The sequence below is a fragment of the Zootermopsis nevadensis genome, unplaced genomic scaffold (assembly GCF_977971745.1).
Source record: "Zootermopsis nevadensis isolate Lab colony 2312 unplaced genomic scaffold, Znev_1.0 Znev_ptg000010l, whole genome shotgun sequence".
Lineage (NCBI taxonomy): Eukaryota > Metazoa > Arthropoda > Insecta > Blattodea > Termopsidae > Zootermopsis > Zootermopsis nevadensis.
Window position 1 is genome coordinate 5,086,045 of NW_028259142.1, and position 16,096 is coordinate 5,102,140.

A 16,096-nucleotide genomic window follows, 5' to 3' on the forward strand; every position below is an offset into this window, starting at 1 on the left:
CGTAAGTCACGTTATTTACCGCGAGGACCGCTATATTCCGCTGCACTACCGAACCACTGCCTCTATTAGTCTGGCACTGCAGTCATTGCATGTAGCAGTCCCGTGGTTTTACTCCACTAGCAGAATAATGCCCTACTTTGTGACTAATTGTATCTAAAGCACTATGCTTTACACAGGCGTAGTTAATTGCAATGATTTCACGGCGTTTTATATGAGTCTGACTTTCGATAATGCATATGATTATTCTGCTACACTTTATTAATCGTTTAAGTGTTCGTAATTAAAGCCGCAATGTATCGGAAGTTAGTTTTACTTTCGTCTTTAGGTGATCGGTGGGACGGCAAAACCATCTCCTGTTCGACCCCTGTACTTGAATATCTCCCGACCACGGATGCAACAGATCAGGAGTTTGTCTTCCAACCTGAAGGCTGGGATAGAACACACTTCCAGAACGTTGTGGTTTTAAATCGTATAAAGACCGTCGGAATAATTGTACAATTATCACACCACGATCCGAAAGCGTTAAATTTTGTTTCAGTAATGTGTAGATCAAACCGAGAGTTCACACTTTTGAACTAAAACGGAATTTGTTTTCAGAACTCAGTCAAACGTAACAGATTTTTCATCCCACACAAGTGATGCTGGGGAGACGTACACTTTAAATCACGCCTTGGAAGACCGTGTTAGCGATTCTGCACAAGATTGTGATGTAGACGACTCCCATGTGCTGTCTTAAGGTACAATTTGGCTGCACGCGACAGAGACAAGCGACCGAGGCAGGCGACAGAGTTACGAGACCGAGACTGGTCGCTTCCTGTCTGCTCTCTGTACAATCGTATGAAGTACAATTACGAGCGCGAGACAAAGACAGGCGACAGAGACAAAGCACAGGAGACCGCTCTCGGACCAGTAGTGTCTCGCGACGGGCTCAGGCAGCACGTGTGTTGTTGAGTAAAATAATGGCGGAAATTAAATTTACCGGTGACCAAGATGAGCAATTGGTAGAATTAGTAGCAGAAAACCGATCACTGACCACCGACAGAAAGATCCTTCTTCGCGTCTGGTTTTGAATATTGAACTCATAGGTTTTCTTTGTTTCTTTCGCAACAAATAACACAGCAACACATCATCTTCTTCGATTAACCTTTTTAGAAACATTTTTGTACTAATTTTTTACAGAATATGTGCACGTATGTCTCAACAAAACAAAGAAAACAAACACTTTGCCGCATGTCTCGGTCGTCACCTTAATGCGATGTGTCCGTCTCCCGTCTCTGTCGCCTGCCTCGGTCGCTTGTCTCTGTCGCGTGCAGCCAAATTGTACCTTTACGCCTCCCGTTCGTCTTTGGCTCACTCAAGACTCCGGAGCCAACCTGAGCTGAAGTCTGCAAGAAAGAAGCGAACTCGCGGTGACGATACTGTAACAGACTTCTTCCTAAGCATGGCTGAGACTGTAAAGACGTTCCCACCGTTTCTCCAGGCCCAGGTCAAGAATAAAGTTTTCACTGCTGTTAATTCAGCGGAACTGATGATGCATAATCTGGGAAATCTGTGTAAAACTGCAGGCACAAGTGACTACTTAATTCCGCCCGCTGTTAACAGCCAAGAACTGCCGGTCTCGATATCCCATATCACCACTTCCGTCAATCCCGAACCTCAGGACATTGCGCGTGCGTATTCGTCACATCAGTCGGAGTCTTCAGTGAATTCTCCATTCATGAATTCTGTTGACCAGAAACCTATTGTGGTCAATCAGCTGTCTTCTTCCCGAATTTGTGCGTCTCTCTCATCGGAATCTGGCCCTTCTTGCGACACTGGAAGATCAACTCAGATTACTGGCCAAGCAACAAACATATAATTAATAAATATTTGAAAAAGTCAACGACACGTCGCTTGTCAGTATGTAAATTTGTGTGGTAGAAGAAGCGAATTAATACCGTCTAATTAGGTTAGGTTAGGTTAGGTTCAATGAACGTACAGTTACCGAAGTCAAGCTATGCGACCAGTCCTGCCAACCACTTGTCTTTTTCCACTGACACCGAGTGAATCACTGCACGTTCACTCCATATAGTTTTTACTTTGTTCGTCTGTTCAATTGTCGTTCTTCTTCAATGCACCGCGCATTTATCAGTAGATCTGCTGTTGATTTAAAATTTCGGTAATGACTGTTCGTGGTCTATAATGTAAAAGCCACGCCTCGGTCCATCTTGTTTCCTTGGTGGTTGCTGCATGGTGCTCAAAGTAAAACGTCGCTAAGTGGAGGAATCAAATTGAACTTAACTGCGCATGGCGCAATTTTTTTTACCTTAAAAGCGAATTTTAATTAATGGTTTTGAAAGTAAGTTGAATTGTATTTATTCACGCTCTCTTCATGATTATCCAAGTTATATGACTATGTAAGATTTGAGGTTTTCACAGCGGTGAGTATGAAGATTTCTGTCTTCTGGGTTGTTGCGCTGTGTAGTCTGGTCGATGTTTACCAACGTTTCAGAGGTCATACTGCCTCCGTCATCAGAGTATGAAGATTTCTGTCTTCTGGGTTGTTGCGCCTCGTAGTATGGTCGATGCTAACCAACGTTTCAGAGGTCATACTGCCTCCGTCATCAGAGTATGAAGATTTCTGTCTTCTGGGTTGTTGCGCTGTGTAGTCTGGTCGATGTTTACCAACGTTTCAGAGGTCATACTGCCTCCGTCATCAGAGAATGAAGATTTCTGTCTTCTGGGTTGTTGCGCCTCGTAGTATGGTCGATGCTAACCAACGTTTCAGAGGTCATACTGCCTCCGTCATCAGAGTATGAAGATTTCTGTCTTCTGGGTTGTTGCGCCTCGTAGTCTGGTCGATGTTTACCAACGTTTCAGAGGTCATACTGTCTCCGTCATCAGAGTATGAAGATTTCTGTCTTCTGGGTTGTTGCGCTGTGTAGTCTGGTCGATGTTTACCAACGTTTCAGAGGTCATACTGCCTCCGTCATCAGAGTATGAAGATTTCTGTCTTCTGGGTTGTTGCGCTGTGTAGTCTGGTCGATGTTTACCAACGTTTCAGAGGTCATACTGTCTCCGTCATCAGAGTATGAAGATTTCTGTCTTCTGGGTTGTTGCGCTGTGTAGTCTGGTCGATGTTTACCAACGTTTCAGAGGTCATACTGTCTTCGTCATCAGAGTATGAAGATTTCTGTCTTCTGGGTTGTTGCGCTGTGTAGTCTGGTCGATGTTTACCAACGTTTCAGAGGTCATACTGCCTCCGTCATCAGAGTATGAAGATTTCTGTCTTCTGGGTTGTTGCGCCTCGTAGTATGGTCGATGCTAACCAACGTTTCAGAGGTCATACTGTCTCCGTCATCAGAGTATGAAGATTTCTGGCTTCTGGGTTGTTGCGCTGTGTAGTCTGGTCGATGTTAACCAACGTTTCAGAGGTCATACTGCCTCCGTCATCAGAGTATGAAGATTTCTGTCTTCTGGGTTGTTGCGCTGTGTAGTCTGGTCGATATTAACCAACGTTTCAGAGGTCATACTGCCTCCGTAATCAGAGCGATGATTACACAGCGCAACACCCCAGAAATCTTCATACTCACCGCTGTGAAAACCTCAAATCTCTTATGACTGCTCTAAGTTTATTAATATGTCTTTTTATGTGATCACACATGGTCTCTCCTCCATTGTTAAGAAGGGAAGAGATATTTGCCCATGTTCATTCAGGACAGGTTGGCTTGCCTTGTCTTGAAGGCATGATCACAAACCTTGTCGTAGAAGAGGCTTGTGTCCAGCGTGAAGAAATCGCATGTCATGGTGTCCATTATCTTGAGGGCACAAATTTCTAAGTTCATTGTATTGTACCTGTCCCTCGTGGACGCGAGACTGCGTTTTTGTGAGGATGTCTTACGTGATGAACGGTGGACATAAACAGAAATAAACATGGGAATGAATAACCATAGCGTTTATCATCCTTAAAAATTTCCTTGACATGGTGGCACATGTTAAGCGTATCCTGCATTGCAGGCAGATTTCTTCCATTCGATCTTCGCCTGTAGCTGTTGTCACTTCCAGTAGACATTTCAGGAATATTTTCTTTATGCATTAATCTTAGCCTGCTTTATAAACCTTAAAAACCAGTATGGATTCCGAAGTAGAAGAGTGACTATTGTCGTATATTCTTTGTTTGTCAGATACTGGGTGATGAATGGTAATGCAATAGGGTAGTATTTGAAGCCCTTGGCGTAGTTAAGTGAGAATTTCTGTACTGTACACAGCATATTCAGAAACTTCTCTCCCCTCCCCCTTCATCTGACTTCATGGAGCCGAGTTGTCTTTGAAAGGCTGGTAATTACTCACATAATCAAGAAATTCTGTGCCCGTGAGAAGCCGAGAGGCTCATTTTCGCGTTCAGAAGAGTTTGTTTACGTATCTCCTTTTTGAGGCGAGTGATTTTTACCTCACCCAAACTTAAGTATGAGGACCATCCCTCATTGGCTGTCTACAACTCCTTATTTAGTAGGCCTATATTTTCGGCTGGTCTCTGTATATGGAGACGTTTTTTAAAAAGACCGGTGTTTAATATATTTTGTACTGCATTTAAGAGAGCATATGCCACTGTCTTGTCGTGCTTAAGACTTAGGAAATCATGTATTAATAGAACAGTTAACAGAACATGTCTGAATAGCAACATGTGTGTTCTTGAATGCGAACCAGAACTTTGCGTGATGACTAATGCTTGTCGATGTTGCTCAAGAGCCTCTGATGTTAGTTTCAAGATCGGAATGGCCTGCAGAATCATGTTTCCGAGTTTCTGGTCGAAGCCATAATCTCTGTAATAAGCGGCTCCCAGCTTCCTACGGTATCCAGTTGGCTGTCTTTGCTTATGAAGCCGTAGTAATTCCCGTTGATTACCGGTTTATCGTCCCTCCAGCTCGTGCTTGCATTTTTAGTGGTCATTGTACCGCCCGCCCAATCCTACAGAACAGACACGGCTTGTTTCTGACCGGGTGTTTATAAATTACTTTATTCGCGCAGTTAGACCCGTTTCATTTCGAACAAAGCTTCTTCTAGTTTGGTGTGTGGAATTATAATATTGCTCATCATTACTCCACAGAAGTATTTTTGTTCGTCTGTGTTGCTTTGGAGTGTATTGTGTTTGTATGTTCAATGCAATAGTCACTGCCCTGATTATGAAGGCAGTAGCTCGTCTGAAACATAATACGTGCCTGGGACAACTTCAGGAAATTAGCGTTCATAACCGCGTTAGCCCGACTAACACTTGATTTTAATAGCGTGTTTTTTCTTTAATTGTGACTTGCTGTTGTGCAATATTTTCCAAGATTTTCACTGCCGCTGCTTAGGGATTTGGCCAGAATTTTCTAAAAGTCACGCCTACGTGTGTTTAACTGTATTTGATTTATTATAGTTTTTATTTTTGTCGTAAAACCTGACCATTTACAGATCAACCTCTAAACTTTATGTTCTACGATCGAGATATCTCGCTTCGAAATACCGTCCCTACTGGATTTCGAGAACTAATTTCGATGTGTTTAGGATCAGTGAAAGAAACTGGGCTTTGAAATGTAGAATTTATGCTTTACCATGGGAAAAAGTATCTTTAAATAGAAAACTAGTGTGGCAAGTTTTAGAAACACGATTGGGATATGAAATAAGCTCTGCGGTCACTGGATGACTGCGCGTCTACACGCACTTGGAGGTTTCAGGCACGATCTTAACCCCCCTTTGATATATAATTATTTCCCTCCATTGCTGCATGCTGAAGGTCATGGCAAGCACGATACAGGCAGGCAGGTAGACAGACAGCGCAGTCCGTGATGATGTATTGTCGAGGTGCGACGTTGTCCCTAACCGGTGGCCCCCTGTGGGTTATGTTGGCCGATAGTCACTGCACCCATCATGGAAGGCAATTATTTTCGTTTGAGGGAGGGCCTTAGGAAGTTGTCAGCGGTCGATGGACCGAAATGTTGTGTGTATCGATATAAGTACGAGGTTTTAATTAGAAATCGCATTCAATATGCCGGAATTACATCTAAATAATTAACACATTCATCACAGCTTCGGTTTTTTGTTCTGATTGTGGCTACATGTTTCGGTGAACGTTCAACATCATCAGGTTACTCTGCTCTATATGATTCTCGAACTACCGGACGTTGCTTCATATTATGCATGTCCCGGGTTGCCCGAAACTGGACATCTCCAAACAAGTGCCAAAGTAGTAGCGCACCTTATATTATGCCAAAGGGAACATCCCGTAGGATACGAGGTGCGATCGGAAAGTTTATAGACTGCGCCTATAAAAACCCGTACACTTATCTCAGGTATTAAATTCATCCATCACCCTCGAAGTAGTTCCCCTGGGAGTGAACACAACGATCCCAGCGTTGCTGCCAAGCCTGGAAGCATCCCTGGAAATCTTTCTTTGTCAGCCTGTCAAGCACCATCTGCGATTCTGCCTGAATCTCTTCTATCGTCTCAAATCTCCTTCCCTTTAGCTGAATTTTCATCTTTGGGAAGAGAAAACCTTAGAAAGGAAGTTGGGGTCGGTTCTTGCAAGATTTTTGATTCTGCTTCTGGTCCTCAGACAGGAGCCTTGGCACAAACTTGGCTGCGATGCGTCGCATGTGGAGTTCTTCCTTTAGAATCAGCTGACAGGTCCCATAGCCTATCCCAACAATGTCGCACAAGTCGTTGATGGTACGACGTCGATCTTCGTGAATGGCCTGCCGAATCTTCGTAACATTTTCGGGCGTTGTGCTCGAAGATGGTCGTCCAGAACGCTCGTCATCATCATCGACAGAGGTTCGGCCATTTTTAAAACGTGAATGCCACACAAAAGTTTGTGCACTACCCATTGCGGACTCCCCAAATGCTTGCTTTAGCATTTCATAGGTTTCCGTAGCCGTTTTGGCGAGTCTTTGGCAAAATTTGATGCACACGCCATTCCGAAATCGCAGGAGGGTCGGTGCAATGCACTACCAAAACGCCCGTAACTAAGAAACAAATGCTAATTCGATGATGCCGGCTGGCACACTGATTCACTATGAATGTAGGCCGCACCCCCTAAAGGCAGAAGCTCGTACTACATCCGGTTCGCCCGCTATTGACACAGTCTTGAAACTTTCCGATCGCACCTCGTATATTGGCATAATTCCCAAAGACGCCAGGCACAGATAAGATTGTAATATGGACTCGTCTTAAAAGCTTCAGCAATTGAACTCTTTGCTCGGATACTCCCGAATGGTTTGGAGTTCCGTTTCCGTGTCTCTAGATCACGCTAAGTATGTTGTCACACCTGACACACAGTCGAGACTTTTTACAGTCTGTAATGGATGACTTGGGTTCAGAGTTTTAATAGTCGCAGGCTAAATGCTGGTGTTAATAAAACATATGCACTGTAACGGCTTCCGTTGAAGAAGTCATTGTACGGGATGGTCTAATGAGAAGCGTGAATTGGTGTTTTGTTTTATTCTTTTTACTATTTTTATTAAAGTGAAAATAACGATTCGTTACCTCTGGAATGACTTTAGAATAACTCATTTACCGAATGCATCACCATTACCACCATCATCTTCATTATTATCGTCATTAATTTTCCATTGTGTATCAGTTTGATTGATGAACACAGATTATGCCAATATTTGATTACTGATTTACACAATTGCACATAATGAAACTTAAATTGTCCGGTAAAAAGTCTGAAGTTTTTCGTGGTGCTTAACTAAGCACCGTTTTATGCAGATGTATGGAGGGAATGGAGATGTCGTTTCACTCATTCTTAACCAAAGAAATAGACGGGAGCGAGTGGTTAGCTTCACGTTCTGGCCTCATTACTCCGAAGGAAACTTAATTAATTAGGAAACGTCTGCCCTATAAAATTAACTTCATAAAAAATGCAGAGATTCTGAAAATCTGAAACTAATAGTTGATATATTTTTTATGTTGGTTATATTTAATGAGATGCATTAATATATTTTTAGGCTTTTTAAGTAGTGCAGTGCGAAGGTATATTTGTATCCGTAGACCTAACAAGTTAACTTAATTCAAGGCCATTAAAAGTCGCGTAGAGCATCATTTGGAAGATTCAAAGTCCTCCGAATTGTTGGCCTCCACCTGGTGACTCTTGTACGCAGGGTGAACGACATCACAGCGTCTCGGTTTTCATCTAGCCTACCACATTCTTACCTTGACAGTTCCACTGTAATTTCGCCGTACAATGATGGACATTACAGCTGACCTCCACTTCAGCTCCAACAGCAGAATTATGTAATAGTATTGTGTTAGGCACAATGCAAGGGTGTATTCACCTGGACGGCTCCATCATAATCTCGTGACCTTTGAAGGGTTTATTTCAAGTGTTCTCAAACACTGTCCTGCGTAACTTTGTTTGAGGCCAGGGCACTGTATGGATGCATCGGTGATTTTTATCCAACTGGCAGGGCTTTTATGTAGCTCGAGAGGATTTTAATCGATTTTAAATTGTTTACTTAAAATGTAACTGTAGACTTATTAGATATTACTTTTTGGTTTTGGTCCGAGTTGTGTTATAATCTACTTTTCATTTCCTATAATTCAGTTTTTAATGGACTGTAAGCCTACATTTCATTTATTCATATCCGTTCTCAGTAAACGAAATTTGTTCTGTTTCCTTTGATCAGATCTGCGTTCAACGTTGTTTTCGATTTTCTTTGATTCAGTGTTCAGAATTGGGACGAGAAAAGTGACACTCGGCTCACTGATATCCTGATTATGATTTGTACGCAAGGAGTCAAATTTCTGTCTTCATGAAATTAAAAGTACGCCGCTCTGTGACCAGCTCCCAGAAATTACACATTACAAAGATGGACTTCGAGCAGAATCATAGATTCGCATTCTAACAGGGATCTCTTTTATCCAGAGCCTGAAGTGTTTTGCCTCGAGCCACGTCTGTCTCGCGGTCATAATTAGCTCATCATTATATAGATCTCTGTAGTATTCACTATTTGGATGCCGCGTAGTCTTGTATGTGGTTACCTGGATCCTGAACCTGGAGGCTATATATTCTAACCTAAACGTCGGTTCCTATCTGGAAGACTACATGGCGTCGCAACCCAGAAGATCATAACTCACTCTTTCACGGCCGTGGAGACGTCATATCTCTTCGTTTGGAGTATGCATGTAGTGGTGCATTGTTTTTGGTTTTGCTAGTGTAGTACATCCACCAACACTCTATGATGTATTACATTATTAAGAATATGTGTACCGCCCGCCAGGCTCAAGTTTGTAAGTACATGGCGGTAGCAAGGCCGGGGACCCTCTGCCATGGACTCGTGAGTGACAGGCAAACACAGACATTCCAGCCTGCCTGCTTCTCTGCGTGACGTCTGAGTCGAGGGTTAGTAGGCGCTAGATGATGCCCATCGGAATTTAATGTATTAGAGACAGTCATTGCTTCGTAAGTTTTCGCTGCTTGCGAATTCTCTTTCCGCTCCCTTAACTTATAAGGAACTGCTAGTACTGCTAACACAAACTTAGTTCCTAGATCCTGCTGACATAAGACCGGTGGTATACTGTATTCCATTATTTATTATTATTTAGTGTTCTGTCTGACGACAGGTCCATATGAACAGGATCCTTCCATCCTTTTCTCGGACTGGGACCTGTTCATATACGTTCTTGGGAGATGATCCAGAAGTGATTTGCCATTGCCTTCTTCTGTGTGTGAATGGAGTAATTGTTGGGATGCCACGGAGAAACCGGGGAAGCCCCCGGAGGAAAACTCCGTGTTGCCTAGACCACGACCTTGCCCAACACAAGTTATAAATTCGGGCACCGCCGGGAATCGAACCCGAGACCCCAGGATTACAAGGCCAGCGTTCTAACCGCTAGACCACCGTGGCTACTGTATTCCATATCAGTCAGTAAAGTTTAATGATATTTGAAGTTCTAGCGGCGGCGAATATGAAGATGATGGTGTTCTGGGACATTACGCCGTGTAATCTCGTATAAGTTGACCGATATATTTTTGAAGTCCTTACGGCATCCATCTTTAGGGTGATCCATCACTACGAGCTGGACCAAAGAATGGTGATACATAAGGGGTCTGTGTCGTGATGTGTCTGCCGTCATCGCCAGTACAATGCCTGCTTCTGTTGGGCGTCGAATAACAATCGTGCGATAATGAGCGTGATGATGTTCTAACGGAGTACTCGTTAGAGCAGACAGCATTCTCTCATTCTCTCGCCGTCGACAGTTTCAAGACGGAGCGACAAAGTTTTGCACTCGTATAAAGTAGGTTAACGTAGCGCCCTGCCTGGCACACACGCACAGTGCTCTTCTGTGGAGACAGGCCTGTGTAATGACAAGCAGCGGAATATCAAATGAGCACCCTTAATACAGTTCTTGCAATTCTTTGCAATATAAACTGATAATTCCTACCGCCTCCTTTGGCCCTTTTAATCAAACGTCGGCCTCTTTAAGACGTAAGGTCACACCCATTATTTCTTATTGAAACGCGGGACGCCTGGTTATAAATTAAATTAATTCACTTTCTTGAAAGTTTATGGCATGTTAAAAGTGCTAAACAAACCGATTCGCCCATTACTGAATATTTCTAACAGTTCTATTTATTTATTTTTATTGGTTGTTCAGTTACTTTTGTCTAAATCACTTTTCTTTTGTTTTCCTTCTTGCCATCTTTATTTTGTTTTCTTGATTCTTTTTTCCTTTATTTTGTATTTGTCCCTACGTCTCCTTTCTTTAACCCATCCTTTTTTATTTTCACCCGATTTTTTCTCAATTCTGTCTGTACACTCCAGCGCAAAGGAAGAAAGTAGAAGAATAATGAAACATTTTCCGTTGAATTTAAATATAATTTCTAAATTAGTTTATAAGTTTTAACTACAACATATTTTTGAGACACCTACTTCAAAATAATTCATCAGGGTCATCGCCCTGACGACAGAGGCAACAATCATCTCTGAAACGTCGTTAAACTTCTGTAAGACTACACGACGCCACAATCCGGAAGACATTAGTAATCCTTAATACTCACCGCTCACGTCTTAGTAGGGATGAGGTTAATCGCCACCGTTCTGTGTGTTATACCAATCAAGTGCGTCTCAAAAGTGTGCGTGATACGGACAGGATGGTACTTCGCTCTGTTGTTGCCTCGTAAAATAACCAGCAGGTGCCTTCCCTCCGTGACGCGCCTGTAATGACGACGAGCCCAAAATAGAGCTCAAATTTTTTACTTCTCGCTGCGTCCGTCACACGCCTCTGGCTCACGTGCGTTTTGACTATTTGTCTGACCATGCTGCTTCCAGCAATAAGAATGTATTGTACTGGAACGTCAACCTTGAACATGGAGGCAGTATGTTTTTTTCTGGAACTATGTTGGTGTCTGCCTACACGTCTACATGACCTTTACAACGCAGAAAACCGACGTTGACATCCTAATCACTGTGAGAACCTCAAATCACACAATTTAATACTGTGTTTCCGATTTTTATTTCAGTATGTAAATTCATGAAAGGCGTTTACGCTGACATTTATGTGAATGACGTAAGAGCAGTTAAATATGAACACACAGAACTTGTATTTCCAAAACGGGACATAAGTTCTGAAAAGAATCTTACTGTGTAGGATATGAGGTTTTTAAGACGGTGAGTTTGAAGATGGCTACTTTCTGGGATGTTGCGCCGTGTAGTCTGGTAGAAGTTTACCGGCGTTTCAGAGGTCCTTGCTGCCTCCATCATCAGGACGATAAATGAAACGAAGCATCTTATTAGTACAGTAGATCGCCGGTTACCCATGGTAATTGGGGAAATCAGGGGCCCGGATAATCGAAAAACACAGTTAATACAAATTATATTTTACATAAAAACATACTTATTCACATTTAAAAATATAGGCCTTTATAAAAATAGTAAACTTTTTTCTTAAAGTCATCTTATCACAAACTCCGTGATTTTAATTTATTTTTCTGTTGGCCGACGTTGCTTTTATTTTTGTTAATTAGCCACTGATTTGTAAAAGGTCAGCTTAATGTCATATTGATTTTTCACGAAGTAAAATGATGTTTCAGCAGCTGGAGAAGTACAGCTCTGCAAGTAAGAATAATAATTGCATATTAAAGACCATCTGAGACAACGGGTACTTCATTCCACGCAATGCGATAAAGCTGTATGTTTCTGGTAGTGAAGTATGCATATCAAATACGGGTTATAATAATAAATTATTAAAAATCAGACAGTCACTTCGATACGAATCAGCATTTGTTACGGTTGAGGCGTGGGACGTGCCCCTGTTGCATACAACCGGTCTCGCACGTGTGAGTGAGTGTTTCTATGTAGGTAGATCCTGCGACGAAGAACTTCAAAGCCTTGGCTTTGTTAATGCAAGCCACCTGAATCTAAAAAGACCTCCACATTCGATGACGCCTCTGTTATTTTTATTTATCTGCACTGGTGTTTGATTCTGCATATTTCAGTGTCACGAAAAATATGTCTTGATAAATACGCTATCGCAGATTAACTATCTTCAAACGAAGATCTCTGCATACGGTTGCCTTCATTTTAAACGTCACAGTGTTTAACAAATCCGTTCTTTTTGTGTATTTGTACATTCCAAAGGATAAATACTTTATTTCCTCTTGAGTCATCATAGAAAAAAATCCTTGGGGTACCAAATCTATCAGACGTTCGGTAGGAAACTTTGACCGGAAGATGGATCCTTCTCGAGGCCTCTGCATACACAAGACAATTAATAAAACTGAGAAAATGTCACAGAGCCATGCCTCGAGACGGATTCGAACCCAGGATCATGGTGTCAGATAGGTCTAAGATAGTGCGTTTCGGAATCAGTATAGGGCTTTTGTAATCGGCTTGCTTGATAATTGAGAATTTTTCTTCAGCAAACCAAGGAAATAAGTACATATTAACCTAAGTTACTTCAGTGATCTTGGCCTTTTGTACTGCTTTTGACTTCGTCATTTTTAGGGACATGAACACTATTTCGACACAACGTTCTCTAGCCGTTAGGGAGTATCTTTTTCTCCTTTAGCTTTGAAATATCTCTGTATATAACAAAATAACTAACGTTATGGAACAAATAACTTCTTGAGAAAATGAAAATCTTTTAAATAGCCAAAACCCCTCCGTGTATGGAATGTAAGGTTCATTAGTTTATTTGCAAAATCCAGCCACTGGACAATGTAGGTAGTTCTGACTCCAACTTGTGAATACTTACAGTCCTTAAAACAATATTTGTACGCGGCAAATAACGTTTAACGGGGACTCGTGTGGAAGATACATGCAAATTATCGACTCATAGCGACCTCGCCTCTCCGTCACAAACACATTTGGTGAATAAGCCGGATTACAGATGTTACGTAAACAGCGACCTTATTAGTCGGAATATACAACTGCCTTTTACGTTGTAATTATTATTATTATTTGTGTCCAAATGAATTTTATGTTATTTATTTTAGACATGTGAGCGTAAATGTATAACCTGTTTAAGACTGCCACTTGTTTTTCTCATGCAATTGTATCTACGTGTAGAACTACCTATGATAACATCTAAAGAGAATCCGAAAGTATATCTATGAAATTTTCTGAGGCGAACATCCGTGTCGATACAGAATAAGAATCCGACGTTTTGGAGGATACCTTCGTCATTAGCTCCGTGTAATTTGTCTCTGACGCGGCTCTGCCTCGAGACTTTTCGATTTTCTTCGTGCATGCCAACGCAGTTCATCCATCACCTGAGACGACGTAGTTGAAAACTTTACTTATTTTGTTTTTCACTTTACGAATTAGGGCATCAGTCCACAAGAACTTCCTTCGTTAACGCAGAATTTCGGTGTGCTTGTTTACTCCGCTGTAAGAAACTTTTTCATCTGTTGAACTGCGTCTGAAGGAATTTCCCCATCTGTCGGAACAATTTTATTAATACCTGCCCCACATGTGGGTACTTTCACGTGATGGACATATTTCCCCCTCATTCACCTGAATAAGCAGAGGACCGTGGATTTAAAATATCTCTGTCCGTTCGGGTTCGGATGGGCAAATCCGGAATGTCACTCGATGTGCGTTTGTACGCAGAATGCAAGTGTAATATATTTCGTTTGAAGACGCGTGGTTCAGTTTAAACATTGGATCCATTTATACGACAGTGCGTGTACTTGGCAGTCTGTCAGCAAATGACGTAACGCGTAGGAGAAGTGTTGAGAAACATCTTGTTTGCATGTCGATTCTGGTACAAGTCCGTGTATGTGTCGCGAAAAGATTTTCGAGACATTTATCGTTGCTAGCCCAAAGTCGATGTCTAAAATACAGCTTTAGCTTGAGACAGTCTTCTTGCTACATATGAACTGGGATTCTTCCCAAATGTTTACCATTTCGCACTGTAGACAGGATATTGTTTCTTTGTCCTCTGCTACGAGACGCCTGATCACAATACAATTTCAATTTTATTTGTATACAAGCATATGAACAATTATTTAACTCTGTGTAGCAGGGTCTTTGACAAACTAGCAGTACGCTCAGGTAGATAATATATTATCTGCTTTTTATGAAGCCCGAAGTTTTATTACCGAGTTAACAAGAGAACAGCCGGGATAGCTCAGTCGGTATAGTGACTAGCTACGGGCTGGACGACCGGGGTTCGATCCCCGACGGGGGCAGAGGATTTTTCCTCTAGCCTCTGCGTCCAGACCGGCTCTGGGGCCCACCCAGCCTCCTCTACAATGGGTACCGGGGTCCTTTCCCGGGGGTAAAGCCGGCCGGGGGCGTGATGCTGACCACTCACCCCCATCTGGTGCCGAGGTCAAGGAAGAGAGGAGCTATATTTCCTCTCACCCCAAACGCCTACATGGCGTATAGTGGGACAAACTTTACTTACAGTTTTGGGTTTCGAAATTTGGATGGATTCTTTGGCGTGGAAAATATGATAAATGGACACAATTTTTCGGGAAGACTTGTGTCAAGAGGTTACTTGGTGGAAACGCATTAGCAAATGCGAGGATAATATTAATATTGATATTAAAGAAATAATATAAGAAAATGTAGGTTGGATTCATCTAGCACGGGATACGAACATGTGGCAGGCTCCTGTGTACACGGTAGTTAATCTTCGAATTCCGTAAAAGACGAGGAATTTCGTAACCAACTGGTTGTTTTATACAATACTTTGCTCAATTTAGTTAATAAAGAGGATGTACAGTCTGATAAAACTAAGATACACGGAAAAGTTGTGTTTTTTTATTAAGGGAAGGCAAGACTGGGATACTACAGACAAATATGGTTAACTGAAGTTAACAGACTCCCAAAACTTTATTTTCGGTACGTACTGAAGTAATATGGAAACGTACACGAAGACCAGCCATCCAGTAGATCTATTTGACTTTAAAGTCGGAACAGGTTTGAGGGTAATCCGTAAGAGAGAGAAAAAAAACTCGATCTCTGAATTCCGATCCTCCCTTCCATAAAATTCTTGGCAGGGCTCGTGCCGCGGTCCGGTTGACGGTGCAGTACCTGCTTCGCGCTTATTGGACACAGTTGAATGGCGGCAAACAATGAAACATTTCCTGTTTATCACCGCGGGTATAGTAATGAGGATATGATGCTAAAGTAACGTAAAACTTCGTGCAATTAAAACTTTATACAAAAGCACGCACGGAATGTAAATTAACCATTTCGGGTTCTGATTTTATCTTAAACAGGCAAAATCGATCGTCGGGTTTTGTAACATATTAATTCAGTAGCATGTTTTGCATGTGTTCATTAAATACGCATTTGAGCTTCTAAAGTCAAATAGTGTCACGTGCTAGGATGATTTTAAATGCGGATTGCCGCGGAATCGGTCGTGACTTTTAAAATTTTTAGCCTGGCATTTTCTTAGCGGGGCTGTGAAAACCCACGAAAAATACAGGCGTTGAGCAAACCAGGAGTCAATCAATGATTTGCCTATGTCGTGTGGCATAACTAATATAATTATGTCGAGATTTTGGTTAATTACGTGTTTGTTGGCAGTTAAGCCAAATATTTGTATTCCGCTGTGGGATAAAAATAGAGCTGTTAGCAAAAAGTATAGAACAACCTTAAGTAAGTATTTGGGTGTATAT

General features: G+C 41.9%; 1 protein-coding gene across 6 annotated transcripts in view; it reads left to right on the top strand.

Moving 5' to 3' along the window:
- Window positions 1-16,096, top strand: part of LOC110837247 (uncharacterized) — a 287,610-nt gene that overhangs the window by 72,708 nt on the left and 198,806 nt on the right. The gene's annotated exons all lie outside the window — the stretch shown is intronic.